Below are 21682 nucleotides of genomic sequence, written 5' to 3' on the forward strand. Positions count from 1 at the left end.
TGAACCATAAAGTACCATTACTCAACTTTAACAATAATTAATTCATGGCCAATTTTGCTTTTACCTCCTCATCCATCTCCTCTTCCTCTTGCCCTCTGCAGATTATTTTGAATATCAGACATCCTAGCATTGCACCTATATTTCAACATGCATCTTAAAAAAGAGATAGTAAAATGCTTCCTTTGAAAAAATATAACCACCAGACCAACACTCCCCCAAATTTAACAGTGATCCCTTAATATTATCCAAAGTCCAGTGAGTGCTCATATTTCTCTGAATGCTTTTTTACTGCAATATGTTAATTTGACTCTTCAGTCACTTTTAATCTGAAGAGTCCTCTTCCAGCCTTTTCTTTTCCTTGTTTTCTTTTCTTTTTTCTTTTTTTTTTAGGGCCACACCTGAGGCATATCCAAGTTCCCAGGCTAGGGGTCAAATTGGAGCTGCAGCTGCCAGCCTACACCACATCCACACCAGATCTGAGTCAGGTTTGCAAACTATACCACGGTTCCGGGCAATGCTGGATCCTTGACCCACTGAACGAGGCCAGGAATAGGACCCGCATCCTCAAGGATACTAGTTGGGTTGGTAACTGGCTGAGCCACAAAGGGAACTTTTTTTTTTTTTTTTTTTTTAGTTTTCTGTAGAGATTTCCACACTCTGGTTTTTCTGCTTTGCAAGCTCATGAGGTGTTCAAGATGGCTATTTCTTTCCTGTATTTTCCGTAAATTGGTAGATGGAGCCAGAGCCTGAACTGGATACAGGTTTGCTTTTTTGATAAGCGTACTTCAAAAGTGGTGCTGTACGCTTCATCAGGAGGTCCATAATGTCTGGCCATCTTCCTATCCATAATCTTTTTTTTCTTTAATTTTTTATTTTTTTGTTGTTGTTGTTGCTGTTGTTATTTCTTGGGCCGCTACCGCGGCCTATCCATAATCTTTTAAAAGGAGTCTACTCTCCGAACAAAAAAAGCATGATTTGGGTATGCTGCCACCAGGTGGTAACAGCAGGCATAGCCACAAATTCAAACTTCGTAGGAGATCCCAGCAAGCAGGACTTGTCTTCCTCTTTGAACCGACATTAAATCACCGTGATTTGTAAACGTGATGCTTCAAAGTTACTTTTTTTTCAATGGCTGCACGCACAGCATATGAAAGTTCCCAGCCCAGGGATTTAATCCTAGGGCAGCTGTGGCAATATGGGATCCTTAACCTGCTGCATCACAGCGGAAACTCCTCAAAGTTACTTTTATCTTTTTATTTTTATGTTTTTGATTTTTAGGGCCACACCTGCGGCCTATGGAAGTTCCCAGGCTAGGGGTTGAATCGGGGCTACAGCTGCCAGCCTACACCACAGCCACAGCAACATGGGATCCAAGCCACGTCTGTGACCTATGCCACAGCTCATGGCAACACCGGATCCTTAACCCACTGATTGAGGCCAGGGATGGAACCCGAAACCTCATGGTGACTAGTTGGATTCGTTTCCACGCGCCACAAAGGGAACTCCCTCAAAGCTACCTTTAAAATAAACTTAGGCTGTATTTTTATAAGCACATTTATAGCATATAATAATAGATACAGTTTACTGAGCCCAAGAATCTCATATCCATTATCTCATTAATTATTATTATTTTTTTTTTGTCTTTTTAGGGCCACATCCACTGCATATGGAGGACCCCAAGCTCGGGGTGGAATCGGCGCTGTAGCCGCTGGCCTATACCATAGCCACAGCAACTGCAGACCTGAGCCTTGTCTGCCGTCTATAGCACAGCTCATGGCAATGCCGGATCCTTAACCCACTCAGCAAGGATAGGGATTGAACCTGCGTCCTCACGGTATAGCAGTCTGTTTTTTTTTCCGCCGAGGCACTGATAGGAACTCCCATTATCTTTTTAATTCTCACAACCCGCAGGAATGTTAGCCACTGTGTCCATGGTAAAACAGTGGTGAGGTTGGGATTTGCTGTTTATACACTTGCTCTCTTAACTCTTTCTGCACCTTGCTACCTTCCCTTCTGGTTTGTACTGGAGTCACCTCCAGTCCTCTCCCTCCCTGAGCTTACAGCTCTGCTGATTTTTTTTTTTTTTTTTCCTGTTCCCTTCCATCCCTTCATCCATTCTCCACCCATTCCTGCCCTGGAAGGCTGGCTTCTGTTGATTCCATCACCAGGCTGCCTTACTGGCTGCTTCCACTGGCTTCCAACTGAATTCAGCCCAATTTATTCTTCGTGCTCCTTCCCTAGTTTGTTGTGTCTCCAGATGCTGCTTTCTTCAACTACAACTCTGTGCCAGGTGGCCCCTCTTCCATGGCTTTTCACCCGCTTGAGTTAACACAATTATCTTCTCTTCCTCCTCAGGGCTCAGCTTCCCACTATTGTGTGTGTGTGTGTGTGTGTTTAGGGCCGCACCCGCTGCATACGTAGATTCCCAGGCTAGGGGTCTAATAGAAGCTGTAGCCGCCGGCGAATGCCAGAGCCACAGCAACGCAGGATCCGAGCTGCGTCTGCGACCTACACCCACAGCTCACGGCAACGCTGGATCCTTAACCCACTGAGCAAGGGCAGGGATCGAACCCACAGCCTCATGGTTCCTAGTCAGATTCGTTAACCACTGAGCCACAAGGGGAACTCTGAGCTTCCCACTATTCTATTCCCTGGGAGTCTTAGCCTCCCGGTTAGTTCTCTTACTCCACCTACCCCAGTAAAGAGTATCTTCATTAAGACGCCTCTTAAAACCCCCCGCTGGCCATGCCCTGTGTTTTCTGCTGGGGTCTCATGCTCATCACTTGCCCCCTCACCTTTCATTTTCTCCTCAATTCACTTTAGTGCTTCACTGAAAGGTTCCCACTGTTTCCGCCTCCCCTAGAGAATGGTTAATTCTCAGTTCTCATCTCATTTGGAATCTTCTAGCAGCTTGAAGCTCCCCTCCCCAGGCTTCCCAGTCACCATGTGCTGGTCCTTAGACTGCCTCAGGCACTCTTCCTGATCACATGTGGGTGGCACGTCCCAGTGTGCAATTCACAAACCTCTTCTCTATTCCTACTTTCTTCTTAATCATCTCATCTAGTCCTGGAGCTTAAATACCACCTCTACACAGATGACTCCCCAGTCTGTCTATAGTCTCAACGGATCTCCAGAGTTCCAGAATCTCTTCTCTAGCTGCCTACTTGCCATTCCAAAATGAACAAGCCTCAGATAGAATTCTCAATTCCAGACTTCCTCCTACCCCACTCCTATATATCACCATCTCCGTTGATGGCATGACGATTCACCTAGTTGCTCAGCTCAGAAACTTTGGAATTATCCTTGACTCCTCTCTTCTCACTCCCCAAGAGGGTTCTTCCATCAAAATATATTCAGCATCCCAACAGCTTTTCACCATCCAAGCCACCATCATCCACTTGGGCGGCAGTAGCTTGCTTTCTTCTTTTTCTTTCTTTTTTGTCTTTGTAGGGCCGCACCCGTGGCACATGGAGGTTCCCAGGCTAGGGGTCGAATTAGAGCTGTAGTGGCTGGCCTACACCACAGGCACAGCAACAACAGAGCCAAGCCTCGTTGGCAACCTACACCACAGCTCATGGCAACGCTGGATCCTTAACCCACTGAGTGAGGCCAAGGATCGAACCTGTGTCCTCATGGATGCTAGTCAGATTTGTTTCCACTGAGCCATGATGGGAACTCCCTTGCGTATTTTTTTAATGATTTTTTCCCCATTATAGTTGGTTAGTATTTGTGTATTACCTCACTTAGTCTGATAGTCTTTAGGTCCATCCAAGTTGCTGCAAACAGAAGAATTTCATTTTTTTTCTCCTTACAGTTGAGAAATATTCCATTGTGTGTGTGTGTGTATGTTTATTTATATATGTACCACTGTTCTTCTTTATCCATTTTTCCGTTGACGGACATTTGGCTTGCTTCCATACCTTGGCTATTATAAATAGTGATGCTATATATAGAAAAACAGAAACAGACTCACAGATAGAGAAATCAAACCAGTGATTAACCAGTGGGGAGAGGGAAGGAGGGAGGGGCAAGATAGGATACAGAATTAAGAGAGACAAACTCTTTTTACTATAGAATTAAGAGATACATACTTTTTTGGAGTTCCCGTCATGGTGCAGTGGAAACGAATCTGACTAGGAACCATGAGGTTGCAGGTTCGATCCCTGGCCTCACTCAGTGGGTTAAGGATCCGGTGTTGCCATGAGCTGTGGTGTAGGTCGCAGACACGGCTCAGATCCCGTGTTGCTGTGGCTGTGGTGTAGGCCGGTGGCTACAGTTCCAATTAGACCCCTAGTCTGGGAAGCTCCATATGCTGTGGGAGCGGCCCTAAAAGGACAAAAGACCAAAAAAAAAAAAAAAAAAAGATACATACTTTTTATTATGTATAAAATAAACAAGGAATACATATGTTGTATAACACAAGGACAGATAGCCATTATCTTACAACAACTTTTCATGGAGTATATCTTTAAGAATACTGAATCACTATCTGGAACATCTGAAACTAATGCCATACTGTCAATCAACTATATCTCAATACAAATGAACAAATTTTGGGGAGTTCCCGTCGTGGCATAGTGGTTAACAAATCCGACTAGAAACCATGAGGTTGCGGGTTCCATCCCTGGCCTTGCTCAGTGGGTTAAGGATCCGGCGTTGCTGTGAGCTATGGTGTAGGTCGCAGACACGGCTCAGATCCCGTGTTGCTGTGGCTCTGGTGGAGGTTGGTGGCTACAGCTCCGACTCGACCCCTAGCCTGGTAACCTCTACATGCCTCGGAAGCGGCCCTAGAAAAGGCAAAAAGACAAAAAACAAACAAACAAAAACCAAATGAACAAATTTTAAAAACCCCAGCAACTTTCTCTCTGCATCACTTTCTATCCCCTGTCCCTGCTTAGTTTTCTTAGCCAGCAAGTGTCACAGTCTGACATGAAATCACTTATATATGTATTTGTCTCTGTCTTGCCCACTAGTGAAAGGAAGCTTTGTAAGAATGGGGCCTTACAGGAGTTACCGTTGTGGTGCAGGGGTTAATGAATCTGACTAGGAACCATGAGGTTGCGGGTTCGATCTCTGGCCTTACTCAGTGGGTTAAGGATAGGGTGTTGCCATGAGGTGTGGTGTAGGTCGAAGATGCGGCTCAGATCTAGCGTGGCTGTGGCTCTGGTGTAAGCCGGTGACTACAGCTCCGATTAGACCCCTAGCCTGGAAACCTCCATGTGCTGTGGGAAGTGGCCCTAGAAAAGGCAAAAAAAAAGAAAAAAGAAAAAAAGAATCAGGACTTACAGGTGCTCAGTAATATTTGTAGGGTAGGTTGAGTGAGTGGTATGACTTTTGTTTCTGTTTCTATACATAGCATGCGCTTGACCCGTGCTTGCTCATTGGACAGTCTTAGAATCCAGGTCCTGATTCTGAAAGATGCAGGCCTGGGGTAGGCCCCCTCAGATTTGGGGGTGAATGGTGTGTGAACTTCCTGGGATCCCCTGAGGGCTCTGCATGCCCTTCTCAGGGGCATGGTGGTATCATGATTCTGGGGTTGGACATTTCAGGAGACTGTCAACAAGCCTTCTTACTAGTGCCAAGGCCATTTCTTAGGCTCAGGCTTCCTCTCTGTCCTTCAGATCAGATCCACACATATCCCATAGGCAGAGCCAAGGAAGCTTTGCTGTGACAAACCCACGGCAAGGAGGGCTCCACTATAGCTATTGCCAAGAACTGAGGGTACAACAGAGGCCAGGCAGACAGGTGCAATTGTGCCTCAGCTGCAGCCTATCTGGTCCCAATGTACCGGCCTGAATCTTTCTGCCCTTGGACCTGCTGCCTCACTTGAATCTAGAAATATTCCTCAGAGATAATAGGTTGGGCTTTCCAGGCTCCAACCCAGCTGCTCAGATTTTGGGAATCCTGGCTGGCATGAATAACTTCTGAACTGAGCGTTAAAGCTATTTCAAGATTTGTTTGGGGGTTCTCGTCATGGATCAGTAGTTAAAAAACCAGACTAGGATCCATGAGGACACAAGTTTGATTCCGGGCCTCTCTCAGTGGGTTGAGGATCTGGCATCGCCGTGAGCTGTGGTGTAGGTCACAGACGAGGCTCGGATCCTGTGTTGCTGCAGCTGCGACGTAAGCTGGGAGCTGTAGCTCCCATTGGACCCCTGGCTTGGGAACTTCCACATGCTGCTAGTGTGGCCCTGAAAAAAAAAGATTTGTTTGTACCCGAGGAGGGTGATCTGGAGGCTCTGGTTACTGTAGAAGATGATGCTCCAGATGACTTCTTCTTCTGGTGGTCGTGGCTATCAGGACCACACAGTGCTGCAGCTGAATTGAAGCAGGAAGACAATGCAAGATCACTTCTTCCTTGGCAGGTGTGCATGCTCATTCATTTGCATGTCATTAAAATGTACTGAGTTGTTGGAGTTCCCGTCGCGGCTCAGTGGTTAACGAACCTGACTAGCATCCATGAGGATGCAGGTTCGACCCCTGGCCTGGCTCAGTGTGTTAAGGATCTGGCGTTGCCGTGAGGTGTGGTATAAGTCGCAGACACGGCTCGGATCCCGTGTTGCTGTGGTTCTGGCGTAGGCCGGTGGCTGCAGCTCTGATTTGACCCCTAGCCTGGGAACCCCCATATGTCACCGGAGTGGCCCTAGAAAAGGCAAAAAGATGACAAAAAAAAAAAAAAAAAAGGTACTGCAACAGAACAAAGGGTGGGGAAAAAGTGTATACATGTAAGGATAACTTGATCCCCTTGCTGTACAGTGGGAAAAAATAAATAAAAAAATAAAAAACAAAACAAAACAAAACAAAAAAAGTACTGAGTTGTTATGAATACATTTTTGTGATGTTTAATAGCATTCCTTTCTCCATGTGGTTTACTACCCTCCCCTCAACTCATCTCCCACTCCTATACCCTCCTTCATTCAAGGTGCTGCCTTTTTTTGTTGCCTATGTCCCTAAGGAAGAAATATGATAGAAAAAAAAAAAATCAAAGGAGTCTTCCTTGCTTTGGTGTCCAAAAATGTGTGCCCTTCCATAGGGAGACTCCAGGAGTTCCTGCTGTGGCTCAGAGGATTTTGAACCCACCTAACATCTGTGAGGACTCAGGTTCAATCCTGGGCCTCACTCTGTAGCTTAAGGATTCAGTGTTGTCATGACCTGTGGTGTAGGTGGCAGACATGGCTCGGATCCCACATTGCTGTGGCTGTGGTATAGACCAGCGCTGCAGCTCCATTTCAACCCTCGCTTGGGAACTTCCATATGCTGCAGGTATGACCCCCACCCCCTCATAAAATAGAGAAGACTCCAAGAACAGACAACATTTCTGAGGAAGAGGGCAGGTCTTCCCAAACCCCATTTTCAAAAAGAGAAGCGGTTTCCCTGAGGCTGGAGAATGAAAAAGGGAAGTCCTGATGATGCGGACTGTGGTGGTGTCCTGAAGGACAAGTCCTGCCTTCTGCATAGAGAGCCCCAAGAGGCAAAGCTGAAGCTTGAGAGGAAGGAGCTGCCTGATTTCCACACTCTTAGAAGGCACAGAGGGGAAGAGAGCATCCAGGCAGAAAGTCCTGGCTGTCGGGAATGAGAGAAGCAGCGGCCACCCCTGGCTTGGGCTCACGACCAAAAGTCAGATGCTCACCTCCATCCTCTTCATGGGTGGGGAAGAAATCGAGGGGTGGATTCTAAAAGACTAAGACCAGGAGTTCCCTTCGTGACGCAGTGGTAAACGAATCTGACTAGGAACCATGAGGTTGCAGGTTCGATCCCTGCCCTTGCTCAGTGGGTGAAGGATCTGGCATTGCTGTGAGCTGTGGTATAGGTCGCAGATGCTGCTCTGATCCCGAGTTGCTGTGGCTGTGGTGTAGGCCAGCGGCTACAGCTCTGATTAGACCCCTAGCCTGGGAACCTCCATGTGCCATGGGAGTGGCCCTAGAAAAGGCAAAAAGACAATAAAACAAAACAAAACAAAAAAAGACTAAGACCAGCAGAATGGGAAATTAAATTCAAAATTAAGCTGAGTTTACACACACACACACACACACACACACACACACACACACACACAGTATTTCAAAAACAAGTTTATTGAGCTCCTACTGTGTCCCAAGCTGGATAAGCCACACAGACACAGACTCTGGCTTTGATTCGTTAACCACTGAGCCACAACGGGAACTCCCCAGATCCTAAATTTCTTGAGCCTCAGTTCCCTCATCTATAAAATGGGAATAAGAATACCTACTCTGCAGGATTAGAAATAATGTGTATACAATCCCTAGTGCAGAGTCTAGCAGAGAATGAAATTAAAAGGATAAATCAGGGAGTTCCCGTTGTGGTGCAGTGGAAACAAATCCACCGAGGAACCATGAGTTTTCGGGTTTTATCCCTGGCCTCGCTTAGTGGGTTAAGGATCCGGCGCTGCCGTGAGCTGTGGTGTAGGCTAGCAGCTACAACTCTGACTTGACCCCTAGCCTGGGAACCTTCATATGCTGCAGGTGTGGCCCTAAAAACCAAAAAAAAAAAAAAAAAAAAAAAAGGACAAATGATAAATCATTATTATTTACATTAATGTTAAGATTCTGTGTAGGTGCTAAGGGATAAGCAGAATTAAGAAACATATTCCTGACTTTTTTTGTTAATTTATTAAATTTTTTTTTCTTTTTTTTTTTTTTCATTGTAAAGATTTTATTTTTTTTTATTTTCCCACTGTACAGCAAGGGGGTCAGGTTGTCCTTATATTAAATTTTTTTTAACAGTGTATTTTATGTGAATTGGTCATTTTAAGGCCTCAACTGCAGCATATGGAGGTTCCTAGGCTAGTGGTCAAATCAGAGCTGTAGCTGCCGGCCTTGCTGGATCCTTAAACCTCTGAGAGCGGCCAGGGAACGAACCTGTGTCCTCATGGATACTAGTTGGGTTCATTAACCACTGAGCCGCAATGGGAAATCTTTTTGTTACTTTTAATTTTGAAATAATTTCAAACATATTGGAAAGTTGCAAGAATAGAACATGACAAAGAACTCCCACATACATTTTACCCAGATTCATTAATTCTATTTTTTTTTTTTTTTTTTTGGTCTTTTTGCCGTTTCTTGGGCCCCTCCCGCAGCAGCATATGGAGGTTCCCAGGCTAGGGGTCTAATCGGAGCTGCAGCCACCGGCCTACACCAGAGCCACAGCAACACCAGATCCGAGCCACAGCTCACGGCAACGCCGGATCCTCAACCCACTGAGCAAGGCCAGGGATTGAACCCACAACCTCATGGTTCCTAGTGGATTCGTTAAACACTGAGCCATGACGGGAACTCCAGATTCACTAATTCTACATTTGAGACTATGATCACCATCCTTCTCCTGTCCCCCTCTGTTTTCTTAAAGACAAGAACATTTCCTTACACAATGACAATTTAATTATCAAAATTAGGAAACAACAAACTCCCAACGTAGTTTTCAAATTCAAATTCCTGAAGTGTTTTTATTTATTTTTATTTTTTAAATTAACTTATTTTTTTTGTCTTTTTGCCTTTTCTAGGGCCACACCCGCAGCATGTGGAGGTTTCCAGGCTAGGGGTCGAATTGAAGCTGTAGCCACCAGCCTACACCAGAGCCACAACAATGCAGGATCTGAGCCTCGTCTGCAAACTAGACCACAGCTCATAGCAACACCGGATCCTTAACCCACTGAGCGAGGCCAGGGATCGAACCTGAAACCTCATAGTTCCTAGTCAGATTCGTGAACCACTGCGCCACCAAGGGAACTCCTTGAAGTATTTTTAATAGGTGTTTTGGAGGTAACTCTTTTTCTAGCAGGACTATGGCCCCAAATTAATTTTGTGGCTTCCCAGGCATGGTTTGTAGCCTGAGGCGTGCTATCATGAATGGCCCCATAGGGGACATAGTATTGCTGTGAATGGACTGAAGCCTTGGCTTCCCATCCCCACAGATGACTCAGACACAAATAATTGCTGACATTCAGGCATTCATTCCACCACCAGAGAAGCACAGCTCTCATTCTGCCTTACCAGCCCCGGGTTCTATGCGGGCAGAGTGGCTGTCTGGGCTTTCTCTGAAATGCACCACTGCTCATTTCCTTTTCCTGGTCAACACCCCTCTCAACACTAGCCTTGCACACAGGCCATTCACGAAATGTTCCCAGATTACTGGCTCTTCCTTTCCAGCCACACCCCATCTCCTGTGCTCCACCCAGCATTCCTTTCTCCCAGGAGACTTGTGTTTTCTTGCCTCTGCACTTAGGCACACAGAGCTTCCTCATCTGAGGAATGCTCTTCTCTCGTCAAATTTTTCAATTTTTTTTTTTTTCCCAAGGCCTAACTCCAGTACAAAGTACTTCAATCCCCTGAGTCAGAAATAGTTGCCCCCCATTTGGAACTCGAGCCAGCACGGCTCTAGGCACCTGTGTTACATGCTTCTGTTTGGCTCTTTATGAGAGTCTGTGGTCTATCGATCTGGCTATTATGTCTTTGAGCTTCCTCGATTAAAAGAAGCCATATTTCTTTTCTTCCTTTCTCCGGCATTGCCTTGAATAGAGTGAGGCAGATGATAGAGACACTGGTGACTGATGAAAGAATGAATAGCACAAATCACCGTGTGTGTGGAGGGCAGGTATTTGGTTACAGAGACGATGTATGTAAGTGCACATTAATTGTTCCAAAAGTTGTGGAGGGTTTTTATGATTGCTGCTAATAGTGTTATTATTGGTAGAGCTGTTACATCCCAAATGGCCTGACCCACCCAGTTAGTGACTCAAGAAACAGAGAGCAAAAGAATCAGGAGTTCCCGGTGTGGTGCAGTGGTTAACAAATCTGACTAGGAACCATGAGGTTGCAGGTTTGATCCCTGGCCTTGCTCAGTGGGTTAAGGATCCGGTGTTGCTGTGAGCTGTGGTGTAGGTTGCAGATGTGGCTCAGATCTCGTGTTGCTGTGGCTCTGGCGTAGGCCGGTGGCTACAGCTCCAATTAGACCCCTAGCCTGGGAACTCCATATGCCACAGGAGTGGCCCTAGAAAAGGCAAAAAGAAAAAAAAAAAATCATAGCTAAGTTCCTTGTTGTCCATTTGAGGAAACAGGTTCACAGAGGGGCAGGCACTTCTTTCAGGTCAGGCCCCACGGCTCAGAGCCCAGCCTCCCTGCACTCAACTGTTTTCTTTTGCAGCATAATTACCCTCCTTAGTTCTTCGATACTCAAACTGTTTTTCTTTTCTTTTCTTTTTGCTTTTCAGGGCTGCACTTGTGACATATGGAAGTTCTCAGGCTAGGGGTTGAACCAGAGCCATAGGGATCCGAGCCATATCTTCGACCTACACCACAGCTCATACTTAACTCATTGAGCAAGGCCAGGGATTGAACCTGCATCCTCATGGATCCTAGTCGGGTTCGTTAACCACTGAGCCACAAAGGGAACTCCTCAAACTGTTTTGAATATCTACTTTCAACATAATTTTGAAAAACTCTAAGTAGATATCTACATTTTCTGGTCATAATTAAAAAAAATTATCACCTCCTTTATTTATATAAAATTCTAAGTTAAAAACTGTTATTTTGCCTAGTACTCTTAACCATTTGAGACAGACTGGACTATACTAGCCCCGATTTACAAATGAGAGTGGAAACATTCCCATATTAAGTATAAGACAGATTTGGGATATTAACCCTGAGTTTCCACATTCACAACTGCTCTTTTCCTATGACATTTTGATACATCATTTTTAAATTTAATTTAATTTTTTTAGGGCTGCAGCAGTAGCATATGGAATTCCAGAATAGGGGTTGAATTGGAGCTACAGCTGCCAGCCTATGCCACAGCAACTTGGGATCTGAGCAGCATCTGTAACCTACACCACAGCTGATGGTAACACGGTTCCTCCACCCAGTGAGTGAGGCCAGAGATCAAACCCTCATTCTCATGGATATCAGCTGGATTCATTTCCATTACACCACAAAGTGAACTTCCCATCATTTTATTTCAGTTTTTAAAACAATTTTTACGGCCACACTCATGACAAATGGAAGATCCCAGGCCAGAGACTGAGTCCAAGCCACAAGTGCAACCTACACTATAGTTGTGGCAATGTACAATCCTTCAACCCACTGCACCAGGCGGGCGATTGAACCCCTACTTCCACAGGGACCTGAGCAGCAGCAGTTAGATTCTTAACCCACTGTGCCCCAGCTGAAACTGCTGATGTATCATTTTAAATTAATCTGATTTCTCAATGCTTCAGTATAAGAGTAACATCTGTAGGAGCTAATCCTGGAAGATTAACTCTTGAGCCAATCAAGTTAATTACCTCATAATCTGGCACATTTTATGGCGCTATTAATACCTCCAACTCAATGCTACAGCTGTGTTTGAGCACCCCATGAACCACAATGACAACAGAGCTGATATTTTTTTTGTCATTTTGCCTTTTCTAGTGCTGTTCCTGCAGCATATGGAAGTTCCCAGGCTAGGGGTCTAATTGGAGCTGTAGCCATGGGCCTACGCCACAGCCACAACAATGCCAGATCCAAGCCGAGTCTTCGAACTACACCACAGCTCACGGCAACGCCGGATCCTCAACCCACTGAGCAAGGCCAGGGATTGAACCCAAGTCCTCATGGTTCCTAGACAGACTCATTAACCACTGAGCCATGCCAGGAACTTCCCAGCAGAGCTGATCTTAAAGGACCAGGGGACACAACAGTTAAGCATATTTTCAGCTCTCAAGCTGGGCCTGGCATACCCTCACCAATGGCTGAGATGGCAAGTTGGGGCAACTAAGTGAGTGACAGGAGTAGATGGAAGACCCTTTTTGGAGTGGACACTGATGACAAACACAAGCAGGATCAGACTCTCCCTTTTTAGGTCTAACATCACCAGGAGCCCTAGCATTGGTCTACATCATTACCTGCAAGGTACAAGGCAATACTTCTGGATTCTAAACTATATAAGGAAAGGGTCCATTGAACTCTTTGCCTGAGGCATAAAACACTAAATAGGGCTAATTTCATCCATGCCCAACTAAGGAAATGGTTCCCTCTTTCCTGTTTTGGGTTTTAAGAAAAAGACTGATCAAGCAGGAGTTCTCGTTGTGGTACAGTTGTTAACGAATCCGACTAGAAACTATGAGGTTGCAGGTTCGACCCCTGGCCTGGCTCAGTGGGTTAAGGATCCGGTGTTGCCATGAGCTGTGGTGTAGGTTGCAGCTGCAGCTCAGATCCCTTGTCATTGTGGCTCTGGCATAGGCCAGTGGCTACAACTCTGATTGGACCCCTAGCCTGGGAACCTCCATATGCCGTGGGAGTGGCCCTAGAAAAGGCAAAAAGACAAAAAAAAAAAAAAAAAAACCTGATCAAGCAGAAAATTTCATCTTGAACCCAGCACAACTAAATGGTGGGCATTTCCCTGAGTCAGAGTTGGCGCAAAGACTCAGCAATCTACCATCGGGTTCTTTTTTCTCTTTCTAGGGCTGATCCTGCGGCATATGGCGGTTCCCAGGCTAGGGGTCAATCGGAGCTGTGGCTGCTGGCCTACACCACAGCCACAGCAACGTGGGATCTGAGCCACGTCTGCAACCTGCACCACAGCTCATGGCAACGCCAGATCCTTGACCCACTGAGCAAGGCCAGGGATCGAACCTGCAACCTCATGGTTCCTAGTCGGATTCGTTAACCACTGAGCCAGGATGGGAACTCCAACCATCGGGTTCTTAATAGGAAACACACACTTGGCGTGAAGGGAAACTACCTTGGTAAGCTTTGGTCTTCCGTAGGGCACAGAACCAGAAGAGACTAGCAAGGTCAGGGTCTGGGTGACCAACACCATAGCACAGGACTTCTTTACATAAGGTGCATGATTCCCAAGTAGGGTCTACGAACACCCCAAACTTTCAAGAGAAAGCTGGAGTTTCTGCATATTTTTCTGGAGAAAGTGTCCATTGCTTGTTGTAGATCCAAGAACAGGTTAAAATCTTGAGCTAGAGAAAATATTAAGCGAGGTGCAGGCAAGAAAAAGCCACCAGATACACTTAGAGCCAGTCAAGCCTGAGAGTTCACAAAGCTGTCCCTGAAGTTAGAACATGGACTCATCACAGCAGAGAGCATTGCTTTTATGTTCTTTCTAATTGAATTTCAATTTTTTTTTTTTTTTTTTTTTTTTTGCAAAACAAGTCCCTAGGAAACCCAGGTTCAAGTATGCCCCTGGGGTTGGTCCACTGCTGTCTTGTATTCATTCACCAACATTAAACCCCAGAACAGAAGATGTGACAAAGCAGGACTCCCTCCTCCATGGCATGAGTCCTTTGCTGGTTTCAGAGGTGGATGGTGGCCAATGCCGAAAACACACAGGAACTCTTCCTTGGAACTTGGGTAGGATGAAAAGTGCCTGCCGTGAACTCCGTCATCTTTTCCCTGACCCTTCCCCTCCAGTTTCTGAAGATACAGGAGAAAATAACATCCTTTGAAGATATTGGATAACAATTCCCCAAACAAAAACACATGTCCAGGAATTCCCGTCGTGGCTCAGTGATCAACGAATCCAACTAGGAATCATGAGGTTGCGGGTTTGGTCTCTGGCCTCACTCAGTGGGTTAAGGATCTGGCATTGCTGTGAGCTGTGGTGTAGGTTGCAGATGCGGCTCGGATCCTGCATTACTGTGACTCTGGTGTAGGCCGGTGACTACCCCTAGCCTGGGAACTTCCATAAGCTGTGGGAGGGGCCCAAGAAACGGCAAAAAGACACACAAAAACAAACAAACAAAAAACACATGTCCAATGCACTCTGCTTTCAGATAGTCTGGGGTTTGGTTCAGCTGTTGGATGAGCTGATTGACCTGTTCATCTCATAGCCAGGTGAACCCATCACCTTGAGGAAGCCCACTCTGTTCCTGGTGGCATGACCAGCCACTGAGAGTTGGAAAGGGCATAAGAACCCTGAGACTGCCTGAAAATTCTTGCCCAGGAAGGCAATTTGATGAATGAGGTCTTCCAAGCAAATGACACTAAATTTCCCCAGATCCTCTTCAGTTACTGGGTTTTTTGTCAGAGGAATGATTTTATACTTGACTTTGGCTTGTCCATGTTTCAAGAAAAGTTCCCCAACAGATTTCAGTTTGGAAATCCCCAGGTCACATTAGGTTCCACTGGAAGAAGCATTTTCACAGTTTGATGGGTTACTTGCACAAAGGCACCACTGAAAATCTTAGATGAAGTCTTGCAATGGTCTTCGACACCAGTAAACTCACCCCATTAATCCTTTGGATGCATACCACAAAAGGCAGAGAATATTTATCTGGCACTTCCTATCCATGAGGTTTCCCTTCTAGTAGTTACCGCCAGGAATCATGTAGGGAGCATTCTAGTTGCTTACACTTGAGCTCTTTTCCTTTCCTCTGCTCCTTCTTTCGCAAAAGAGCCTGCTTAGCCTGGGGGCCGCCTTGTTTTTCAGGTGGTTTTTATGGAACAAAAAATTCTTTTTTTCTTCACCCTTCCTCTGCCATCTTTCCAGTACCAATGCTATTGTTCACGCGTGGCCAGCACAAGGAGTGGGCAAGAGAGGAACCGCTCTGTGCTTACTTGACCACAGAGATTGCTGGTTTAGCTCAGGTGGGAGGCCAGGGCAGTTTAAGGACTAACTAGGGAACCGCTGAGGTCTTGCTAAGCCTGATTCTCTCCAAAAGTTGCACAAAGCTTCCTTTGCACCGCTTCCAAGGTTTTTAGAGCCGTGTCATCTTCAAAACCCAGCCATTTTCATTTCAACTGTATTTTCATAAAGCTGGAGATGGAGCTGTAAACATCGAAAGGCTTCTCACAATGTACCATCTCGTAATTTTGAATAGTCACAACGGTGGTAATTTTTGGATTATTGTAATTTTCTGGAAGGCTGATTATTGCAAACCTCTTGAAAGTAAAGAACTACCTCCTTTAAAGATATTCAGTGGATTGGAAATATGGAAATGATTTGATCCCCAGTATCATCCAATAAAAAAATACACAAACAGGAGTTAATGTTGTGGCTCAGCGGGTTAAGAACCTGACTGCTATCCACGAGGAAGCTGGCTTGATCCCTGGCCTGGCTCGATCCCTGGCCTGGCTCGATCCCTGGCCTGGCTCAGTGGGTTAATGGATCTGGTGTTGCCCTGACCTTCAGTGTAGGTTGCAGATCTGGCTAGGATCTGGCATGGTGTGGCTGTGGCTATGGCCTAGGTGGACAGCTGTGGCTCCTATTTAACCCTTAGCCCGGGAACGTCTATATGCCAAAGATGCGGACATAAAAAACACACAAAATATACAATTTCTTTTTTAACTTGCTGGTTTCCCCTCCTTTCTCATATTTCCATTTCACAGAATGTTATCTTAGTGTAATTTTTGTTTTTTGCTTGAAAATCCTTTATCCAGTGCCATACTGTGTTTCATTGCAATAAAAATACATATGTAACACTATTCCACTTAACAGGCAAGGTAGAATATTTTCAGGGCAGTGAAATTACTCTGTATGATACTGTAATGGTGGAGACATGTCATTATACATGTCTAAACCCATAAAATGTATGGGAACACTTATGGTAATTAAATTCTTTGGGTGATAATGTAGGTCCATCAGTTGTAACAGATGTGGGGGGTATTGATAAGGGGGAAGGCTATGCTTGCGGTAGGGGCAGAGAGTTTAGGAGGAATATCTGTACCTTCCAGTCAAATTTGCTGTGAACCTAACTGCTTTAAAAAATATAGTTTGGGAGTTCCCTTCGTGGCTCAGAGGTTAACGAACACGACAAGGATCCATGAGGATAGGGGTTGGCTCTCTGGGCTCTCTCAGGGGATTAAGGATCCAGCGTTTCTGTGAGCTGTGGTGTAGGTTGCCCACACTGCTCGGATTGTGTGATGCTGTGGCTGTGGTGTAGGCTGGCGGCTATAGCTCCGATTGGACCCCCAGCCTGGGAACTTCCATGTGCCTTTGGTGTGGCCCTAAAAAGCAAAAAAAAAAAAAAAAAATGTATTTAAAAAATACGTATATAACCTTATACTTAGTATTTTCTTTCCTCTTGTTATAATTTTTAAATTTTTTCCTTCTGGAGCGATTATCATTACACTTGTAGTTCTTACAGCTGATGAAATTCGCATAAATAATGAGCAAAAAGTGAAACCTACTGGGACTTCTACCCTGATGCTAGGTTGGTGTTTCTGGTACCTTGAGTTACCTAATGGACAATTTGGCCCCTGGGGTTTTTATTCCTCATGGCAACACATTTTAGTAAGATCTGGAGAGGGGAGAGGTATGCTTATCCTTTGTTGGATGGGAGAAGGTTCACTCAGCAAGGGGAGGACGAAGACAAGAACTCTGGCTACTAGTGACTTCACTGCAGATCAATTTTAGGAAACAGAACTTAAGTTTATGTGTAAACTTTGTGTGTCCACGGCACCAGGAAAATCTTCACATGCTTCCTCATAGGCTGTACTCTAGCTTTAAAACCAAGGCCTTAAGTCACCCCTCAGCAGCCCCTGAGGCCACTCAGCCATCCCACTTCCTGCCCAGCCTTTCCAGCTCAGAGCGCGACCGCGCCCCCGCCGGGCCCCGCCCCTCCTAGCCCCGCCCCTTCCGGCGCGGGAGGTTTGATTTCATTGGCGGGCGGAAGCGGCCGGAGCCAGACCATCCAAAAGATACCTAGGCGTCCTTCTCACTCGCCTCTTCGCTTAGGACTCCAGGCCGGAGCGTGTGACCTGTCTGGCCCAGTCCCTCTCTGCCCTTGCGCCCTCAGGTCAGTGTGTCTCGCCGTGGGTGAGGGCCGTAGTTTCGGCTGTGCTCCGCGCGGAAGGCAGCCGCGTCAGCCCAGTGTGCTTCTGGCTCACGAGAGACTGGGGAACTTCAGAGCCTCGCCTTACGAGTTCGGTTCCCTGGATGAGATAGTTCGCCTTTCCGATCCCCGGTTTTCTCTGTAAGTGCGGATAGTGATCGTACCCGCTTCCAGGTTATCTATGAGGTGTGCAGGCAATGCGTTTGCCACTTAGGAGGCTGTGATAAATTGAATTTCCATTTCGCGTTTCCACCACCCGGATTGTCTCCCGGAAATAAGTTCAAAGGATTTCGAGTTACTTCTCTTCGCACAACTCAGTTTACTAGGGCAGTCCAGTAAAAAAGGAAATGTTTTATGTCTTATCACCCCTTTTTCAGAGTCCACATCCTTCCTCTTCTTTCATCTTCCCAAAGGAGTAGCTTAAGAGGAGAACATGCACGGAATGCTATAGTAGTAAAAGGAGTGGCTCCCATGGAGAAACCAGTGGGAAAAAGTGAGTTTTCCAAAGGAGGGCGTCTCAAGGAGCCATCAGGTCTCTAGCTCCTAGGATGAGTTTTCTTTCTTTTTTTTTTTTTGTTGTTGTTGTTGTTGTTGTTGTTGTTGTTGCTATTTCTTGGGCCGCTCCCGCGGCATATGGAGGTTCCCAGGCTAGGGGTTGAATCGGAGCTGTAGCCACCGGCCTACGCCAAAGCCACAGCAACTCAGGATCCGAGCCGCGTCTGCAACCTACACCACAGTTCACGGCAACGCCAGATCGTTAACCCACTGAGCAAGGGCAGGGACCGAACCCGCAACCTCATGGTTCCTAGTCGGATTCGTTAACCACTGCGCCACGACGGGAACTCCAGAATGAGTTTTCTTGAGCTTCACCGTTGGTATTTTTTCTTTGGTAGCGGAAGCGAGGGAAAGTGGGGGAGGATCAGAGGTGCCTGGAGTTTTGCTAGGGTTCCTAACTCTTTTGCTCATATTTTGGTTTTTATTTCTGTGCTGTGTGGGAGAAATCAGGAAGGCCCTACTGCACCTTCATGGGCTTGTCTCACCAGTGGATGTGTTCTTTCTGTGTATCTACTGTGAACCAACCAGATTGCTAGATCAGTCTCTTACAATCTTTAGGAATGAATGCTGTTTTGTTGGTGCTCCCAGAATCCTGTGCAAGGGAGCAGGACAGGATGTTGATCAAATGTATGACAAGCACACATTATAAGCCGTTTGTTCCTATCCTGCAAAATTAACTGATAAACTTTCTCCCACCATCTAGGCAATTCCTTGTTTCTCAGAGAAGTTCAAGACTCCAATTGTGTATACCTCCTGTTCTTCTGTTTCATCACACCTAGAAGGACGTTCACGTGTGTGGGGTCTAGTTTCCTTCTTCATTATCTACAGTTGAGAGGTTCCCTTCCACATTGACTGATTATATACCTCCTTTGGCAGCAGTTGGGTTACTCCGGGAACAAGCCTTCCCTGTGTTCTATATTTCCAAACCCTGGAGGTTAACAGAGCCCTTCAAAATACTTAGAACAAGTCCCACATCCACAGAATTTAAAAACCAAGTAAAATCTGTTATCATTATTGCAATTTGTAATGTAAACACCAGTTTTCTTATATAGTAGCAGAAATGATGTTCCCTCTACTCAATAGGTATAATTTAGGCCCACATTGGTATTACTCTCTTAAAGGCGTGGTGTGATTTGAGGGAAGGGGGTAGATAAGAAAATAGAAGAAAGAAAAAGAGGAGGTCCATGGTTCAGTCCTTTCACTGGTGGAAGTTGATCTCTGCTAGGTGACTAGTGGCCATAACCTGAAAATTCAAAACTCAATTGGGAAAAATCTATCAAGAAATTGATTATGACGCTTGTATTACATCCCTCATCCGGGGAAGTGAATTCCAACATCATACTAATTGCTTTCTCTTTCTGAGTGTGGCAGTTTGGTGTTTTTGGTCACACCTGCAGCATATGGAAATTCCTGGGCCAGGAATCAAATCCGAGCTGCAGCTGAGACTTATGCCTCAGCTGCTGAGACTATACCAGGTCCTTAATCCACTGCATCACAGCAGCAACTCCCTGAGTGTGGCAATTTGAAATAGCCCAGTCCTTTGTATGGACTTTAGGCATATGCAGTATTGGCAGTTAGGATTCTTATATTTCCCAAGGCCTACTCCTTTCCCTTTATCCATTTCCTGGTTTTTTACATGTTGAGATGTCTTTTTAAAGAAAATTTAATTTTTTTTTGGCCGTGGCATGCAGCAGCTTGATGTGGGATCTTAGTTCCCAGGCCAGCAGTTGAACCCGGGCAATGGTGCAAGTGCAAATTCCTAGCCACTAGACCGCCAGGGAACTCCCATAGGATGTCTTTTTGTATTTCCTCTTTAGCCCTTGTGTTCTGAATTCCCCAGTACTGTGTTAGTTGGGGGCTTTGCTCTGTAAGGAACTTGATAGTTTTCTAAACAGATTTATAGCCTGAGACTTCCCCTGTTTCTAATCTCCTACTTTCTCTTCTCCCTCATCAAGATCTTAAAGATTTCTTAGCCTTGTATTGATTACGTACCCCCTTTTTTTTTTCTTTTTTTTTTTTTAGAGCTGCACCTGCGGTATATGGAGGTTCCCAGGCTAGGGGTTGAATTGGAACTGTAGCTGCCAGCCTACACCACAGCCACAGCAACTCAGGGGGGATCTGAGCCAAGTCTGTGACCTACACCATAGATCATGGCAATGCCAGATCCTTAACCCACTGATTGAGGCCAGGGGTCGAACCCGAAACCTCATGGATACTAGTCAGGTTCATTAACTGCTGAGCCATGACAAGAACTCCTTGACTCTGTACCTTTACTGCTGTTTTTGCCTGTCTTAAAAATTCTTAGTTCTGGAGTACCTGTCGTGGCTCAGCAGTAATGAACCCAACTAGAATCCATAAGGATTCGGGTTTAATCCCTGGCCTCATTCAGTGGATTGGGTGTTGCTGTGAGCTGTGGTACAGGTTGCAGACGAGATTCCGAGCCTATGTTGCTATGGCTGTGGTGTAAGCTGGCAGCTGTAGCTCCAATTTGACCTCTAGCCTGGGAACTTCCATATGCTGCACCTGAGGCCCTACAAAACAAAACATTAAAAATAAACAAATAAATAAAAATTCTTAGTTCCTGGATTTCTATCTTTTGGAGGTATGGTTTGACTCCCACATTTTCTCCAATGACAAGTGTGCTTTAAAAGATTCCTTAGTTAGTAAAAGGCGAAAGATTTATACTATCTGAAGAGAAAGCAGAGTATGAAAGATTCCTTAGTTAGTACTGCTATTGAGGATGTTTCTAATGCTGTGTGTCAGGTGCTCAGAGAGAATAAATAGGTCCTCTGTGAGTCTCCTTGCCTGGAACAACTTTGGCCACTCCAGTGGCAAATTAAATATTTCATTTTAGATTGTCAGCTTTCTGTTGGCATTTGGACCTGGCTTTGCTGCTTTTGTTTGCCTACCCTATTCATGCAGGTTCAGCTAGATTAAAAGTTCAACTTGCTTATTAAGTTGGTCCAATGTCATCTCTTTCTAGGAAATGACTAATATTGTTTATTGGATCAGAATAGCTTTTGCTCATGATCTTTATCTTTCTTGCTATTTCAATTTTGACATTGAAACTAAAACTTTTATTTATTTGTTTTTTTTCTTTGCTGCACCCATGGCGTATAGAAGTTTCTGGGGTAGGGATTGAACCAAGCCACAGCACAGCATCGACAATGCTGGATTCTTAACCTGCTCTACCACAAGAAAGCTCCTAAAACTATTCTTTTTTTAAGCTCCTAAAACTGTGTTTTTTGGTTTTTTGTTTTTAAGCTGGCTTTGATATTTTTGCTTCTCAAACTTCAGCTCTAGTTATTTCACTGACCAAGTTTTGAAGGCTTGGAGTTCCTGTTGTAGCTC

The 21682-nt window shown here is 45.4% G+C and overlaps 1 protein-coding gene and 1 pseudogene across 8 annotated transcripts in view; one reads left to right on the forward strand and one right to left on the reverse strand.

Moving 5' to 3' along the window:
- LOC100739249 (large ribosomal subunit protein uL30 pseudogene) overlaps nt 1-21682 on the reverse strand; it is a 40125-nt pseudogene that overhangs the window by 17650 nt on the left and 793 nt on the right.
- MELK (maternal embryonic leucine zipper kinase) overlaps nt 17603-21682 on the forward strand; it is a 114378-nt gene continuing 110298 nt past the window's right edge. For 4 of the 8 annotated variants that reach the window (XR_014823982.1, XM_084989802.1, XM_005660248.4 and 1 more), the window contains exon 1: nt 17603-17740. The gene's annotated coding sequence lies outside the window, so the exon portion shown is untranslated. Of the gene's footprint in view, nt 17918-18153; nt 18270-21682 lie in introns of all 8 variants that reach the window. The other 4 variants (XM_084989811.1, XM_003480551.4, XM_021066072.2 and 1 more) reach the window with 3 other exon arrangements.

Source organism: Sus scrofa, chromosome 1, assembly GCF_054392235.1.
Source record: "Sus scrofa isolate SSC_HxYL_T2T_F1_AM1 chromosome 1, Sscrofa_HxYL_maternal_Yorkshire_Landrace_v2.0, whole genome shotgun sequence".
In the NCBI taxonomy this organism is placed as follows: Eukaryota; Metazoa; Chordata; class Mammalia; order Artiodactyla; family Suidae; genus Sus; species Sus scrofa.